This window comes from Pimephales promelas, chromosome 16 (genome assembly GCF_988280905.1).
Source record: "Pimephales promelas chromosome 16, fPimPro1.hap1.1, whole genome shotgun sequence".
NCBI classification, from domain to species: Eukaryota; Metazoa; Chordata; class Actinopteri; order Cypriniformes; family Leuciscidae; genus Pimephales; species Pimephales promelas.
Genome location: NC_142784.1, coordinates 16,212,551 through 16,218,378, shown reverse-complemented (window position 1 = coordinate 16,218,378; position 5,828 = coordinate 16,212,551).

Genomic DNA, 5,828 nt, shown 5'->3' with positions numbered 1-5,828 from the left:
ACGTCACGGCGTCCACATCAACTTCTACTCTAAAGGACTGTAAGATTGAACAAAATAATCTAAATTATCAAATTGGCATACGATATATTCATTATTTTATATTTAGAAGTAAGTATAATGTTCAGATGAAAATATAATAAAATATTACTTTTTACAAGGATGTATAATAAGGCCTCCAGGCACTAACGTAGGGCCTATTTTTGGCATAGAGAGAGAGAGAGAGAGAGAGAGAGAGAGAGAGAGAGAGAGAGAGAGAGAGAGAGAGAGAGAGAGAGAGAGAGAGAGAGAAAGAGAGAGAGAGAGAGAGAGAGAGAGAGAGAGAGAGAGAGAGAGAGAGAGAGAGAGAGAGCAACTCTCCCTTCTTATGCACAACATCTAACAAATCGCTAGATAAGAAAATGAAATGTCACTAATATAGCAAACAAAACGTTGATGTAGGCTAGTTGATGTCCCATGCCACCATGAGATTTAGACACAAAACTCTTAATGGATTTCACATTTCTTAGTTGTTCAGTTTGCATTTGGTAGTGCATAAATAATCTTTTTGATTTGAATTAACATCGATAGACAATGCGCATATACAGTAAATGTGTATTTGTGTGCCATTCAATAATTTGCATTTCACCTTCAGCAGTGGTCTGTCTTTCGGAACAGTCAAAGACCACAATTTCCAATTATGTTGCGTATTTATTTTCTGGTTGGAAAGAGATAGTCATTCGATTTTTATCTGCTTTCAACACAGTCATCAGTTTTCTTAATCTGTACATTAATCTGTGGTAGATTGCACTGTATTGTCAACACTGAGATCCATAGATTGCTAAAGATCATATACAACAAATATTTGAATATTCAAATATTTGTAAGTCTTTAATGATTAATGAAAATGAACAAACTACCATTGATAGCTTAGATTACCCAGGTCGATTTTAAGGTCGATAGCTGTTTATTTGACATAGAAATTAAGTCAGCTAAATTTTCACTAAATATTTATTAACTGCATTTCTGTAGTTCAGATCAAAAACACTGTCTGGTCATGCGATGCAAAGAGTGATGCAGCATATTAATAAATACATTGAGGGGGCAATGGAAAATGGAAACGAGGTGAGCCAAATTGGGAGTGAGAGAAGTGGAAGTGCCCAGTGGAACAGTGCAGAGGCGTCAACATGATGAAACGACCCTTTCCAGCACGATATCAATGTAGGCTATATGCAAGGGGACAAACCTGATGCACAGCTGTTAACGCTGCATCTGATTGCTTATGATAATTTCTCAATGTAAGAAATGTTGAAAATGTTTAGCTGTATTTTAATTCCATAAATGATAGCATGCCCCCATTACTTCAGGAGAATACATAACTATAATTGAACACCCTTACACTTTTATTTGGATGTGATCTCATTATTCTCCATCTCTCAAAGCACAAGAAAAATTCAGCATCTGATGCCAAGAAAGCTTATAATTGTTTGAATTGTGTATTGAATAAATACGCATAGCTCACTGGGGGTAAAAAACTTAACTTCACATTTTACTGCAATTCTCATTATAGTTTGATCATGCAACAACGTGATGCAAAACATTTTCATGTCAATTTCTGCCTTTATAAATCTTGATCTCTTCATGATGAAATTCATAGAATTAGGCTAGGGTTTAATCTGATATGTATGTTTTATAAATGAGACCCCTGGACTGTCTGCTTGCACCGTTTCAGCTGAAGTTTGCTCCAAATATATGTTTATTAAAATATATTAGCCTATTTAATGGATGAATCAATCTCTATTTACAGGAAAAAACTGTGGTTTTAAAATGCAGAGGTAGTTTAAGGGGAAACATCGCAGCTTTAATTTTTTTTTTTTTTAATCAAAATCAGTGAGGTGACGTTATGAAGCAATTTCTCACTCCCACAGGTTACCAGCAGCTGCGGAAATCTCCACTGTCCAGGTCTGCGTTTTTAAAAGCATATAGTGAGCTAAGTTGATCATGTGGCAAGTAGAATGGTAGTTCAACCCAGATCTACATAAATCGTACTGCAGGGTGACAAATGAGAATTCACAGGTAAGCTTGTTGCAAATGACATGTCTTTTCATGAGACTGACTGCTTGAAAAATATAATTTATATTTAATATAATATAAATTATAATTATATATTCATACAAACACTGGTTGTGGGACACGTTGAGGAAATACTCTATTTTGATGGTCCCCTTTTGTCTGTTATATTATGTTTCCCCTAGTTTTCATGTGTGTTTGATTTAGTCATTATTTTCATCAGTTCATTTTGTTAGCTCATGTATTTATACCCTGTGTTCTCTGTCTATTCTTGTTCATGTTATGTTTGACTCTGGGTGTCTCTTAAACAGTGATGATGTTTGACAGGATTTTTGCCACAACAAGAGGAAGATGAATGCTGGAAATTAGTTGGAAATTGTGACACAAGGTGCTGTTCATTCCATAAAACATGTACCCTAAACGTGTAAATTAGTTAGTCCACACACAAACATAGGTACCTTTTGAGTCTGTAAGCAAATTATTCCAGTTTTCACTTCAATTGTTCCTACTCATTTGAATCAATTTCCATGACCTTCAGGATTTCAGATTACTGCGGGTAAGAATTTATTTGCTTTTAAATCAGCCAGACCAATTTGTGAGTTGATTTGAATGATTTACGTTTTTAAAAAAAGGTACTTAAAACAATGGTTTGTGTGAGTTTGTAGTGGTCATAAAGACTTTATTTGTGTCAGTCTTTATTTGTGTAATGCTCAGTCATTTTAGTCCAGTTTTTTCCGGCAAGTGTATGATGCCTATGTTTTAAAATGAATACCTATATGGCAACAGCAGTCAACTGGACAGTTTTACTTACCCATCCACAGTTTTATCTTGGTTGGCTCTGTAGATAAACTGTTTGTAGTACCAGCTGCAAAATTCAACGGTGGGGAAAGCACAGGGCATTTCATAATCATTGTGGCTAACCTCATAAATAATGTCACCAGTGTCTCAAATGGAATACTGAAGAGAATGAGCCACATACTGTATACTCCCAAAATTATCTTAATCTCTCCTCCTTTCTCTCTTTTGTTCTCTCTTTCGATTCCTTCACCTGTTCTAAACACACTTTTCCCCCTCCCCTACAAATGAAAACAGAGAGACTCTAGCAAAACAAGCTAAGAAGACTGACCTGAAAAAAGTACCAAGTGCACGAATGAGAGTTTCCCACTGAAGAGTATCCGCCTACAATCTGTTATTGACCTTCTATTTATATCTCTGCATCTGATCTTATCTCCAAAAGAAATCTGCTTAAGTTTCCCTCATTAAGATATGAGTCCCCACCTTCATTAATTAGAAAAGGAAGGGTGGTTACACTTTCAAAATTGAGATCATATGAGCTAAAGGCCTAACTGACACGTGCATCTATAATTGTGCTACACTTTCAGTATAGTAATTGGAATGGTTCTACATATAATCTATTCTACAACAAGAATACCTTTTTTTTTAAATACAGTATCACAATGAATATGTTTTTGACAAAACGAGACAGTATAGCTTTGATACTATCATATTTACACTTTTGTTTGACACTATCACTTTTAAAACCTATGATAGGTAAACAGTAGTATAGATGTCTACATTAAGATGTTAGGTTTGGGAACTCATCATTGACAGGGCTCAATCTGAGGTGCGGGATAAACGGTTGTCTTTCAAATTCTCTCTGCATGCAATTGGATAGCGCTACAGCCAATCAGAGCAACGAAGAAGGGGACGGCTGAGTCCCATGCGTTTTCCCACCAGCGGAGCAAGTTGATATATTAAACTTTTACCAGCAAAACTTTTTTTTTTAAATGACTCAAGTGCCGTTCTTTGTTCTGGTTTCAAAGAAAAGCTTAAGTTCGAATCATCCGGAGTAGCGGTCAAAGCTGTATCGAAAGACAGCTGTTCGCCAGCAGGAGCCATTCTTTGTTTTCAAGTAGCAGTGAACCGTCCCAACTCTGTCTTCATTATATTAAGCCCGCCCACCGACTCTATACACGATGTGATTGGCCTGACCAGAGTTTGGTTTTTCCAGCTAAAATGTCTATGGAGAGTTGCTACAACACACTGGCTGCAAAATAATTTTTGCTGCCACTAGGATGCGTCTAAATTTCAAGGATAGGTAAACAGGGCATTTCCAATATGCATTCTCCGTAGCCCAAGTGTCAGAATGCTGTCATACACTTTGCAAATCGGACTTAAATCGGGCTTAAAATCATGTAGTGTGAACTAGGCTTAAGGCCCAATTCCAATTCACCCCTTGCCCCTACCCCTTGGGCCTACTCCTCCGTTTTGATGCACTCATGCATCGCAAATAACCAGCGAGATGGCTTTGCAAACGGTTAAACATTTAAATGTAACGCCAGATGATTCCACCACGCACTTTATTTACTATTATATTAATACTATAGTCATTTAAATTAAGAAATGGTATAATAAATTACCTTTCCAATCAGAAAAGACATACATTTTTTATAATCATCATGTTTCCTTAAAGTTAAGAGCAGCTGCGCTGATTGTCGGTCGTTGTCATGGAGAAATCCTGTAAAAAGTCTGTAACAGCAGAGCCAAAATAATTCAAAATAATAAAATAATTCAGTATTTTCAGCTTCAGAACCATGAATATTTTTATGTCCTGTGCATGAATAGTCCAAGCCTATTCATTTAAACCCACTAATATCAAATTAAATAAATTAATCAACAGTACGTTAATGTTTTATCATATGTCTCAGAGAATCACAATAATATCATATTGTGCGTTCGGTATCTTGATATGTATCGAATCGTGACATGAGGGTATCGTTACACCCATAGTTGCATCAAATTTGGCTCATCCAATTAGAGGCATTGCTATTTTTCTACTTGAATGATTTTGATATCATCTGAAGAATTACTTCACTCAGTAAGAAATACTTTCATTTGTTCTAGGAATGTGGTCTGGTCTGGCTATGTTGATGTGACACCAAGGTTGTTCACTTCACTGTTCACAACAGAGAGACAGTACAAGTGTGTGTTTGTCTTTGTGTGGGCAGTTGTGTAGGAGTGTGTGGTATGCATGTCTTCATAGGAAAGTACAAACACATGAAAGGGGGGTGTCCCAACAAATCCAAGAGAAGAAAAGAAGAAATGGAGTGGATCTAGGGGAAAAAACAACAACTTTTTATCAGTATAAACATGGTAGCCACACCCACTCCCCTCCCCCTCCCCCCGGATGAAAAACCACAATCTCGCATACACTTCATAACCCTTAATATCGCCTTAGTCAAGCCACCTTTTCCTCTTTTTCAGAAGTCTGGTAGAGCTGAAGTGAAAGTGTTTTAGGACGTATTTGTCTAAATGATCATCCTTGAGATCTCTGCACCTCTTACGACAAACAGGCAGAAATTAAAAAAGTTAATTTGATTGATTTTCACTGAATCTGAAATATATCACTTTTAGCAACTTCTACTTCAACTTCTTCCAGAAATTAAATTAATACTTAATTTCTGTCAGGTAGTGATGTTCTGAGTTCTGACCATCCACTGTCTCTTATGTTTCCAACCACAGCCGCTACCGAAAGAAACAGAGGAAGACAGAGAAAAACACACACAGAGAGAGAGAGAGAGAGAGAGAGAGAGAGAGAGAGAGAGAGAGAGAGAGAGAGAGAGAGAGGGAGAGAGAGAGAGAGAGAGAGAGTGTGTGTGTGTGTGAGAGAGAGAGAGAGAGAGAGAGAGAGAGAGAGAGAGAGAGAGAGAGAGAGAGAGAGAGAGAGAGAGAGAGAGAGAGAGAGAGAGAGAGAGAGAGAGAGAGAGGTCCAGGGCTTAAAC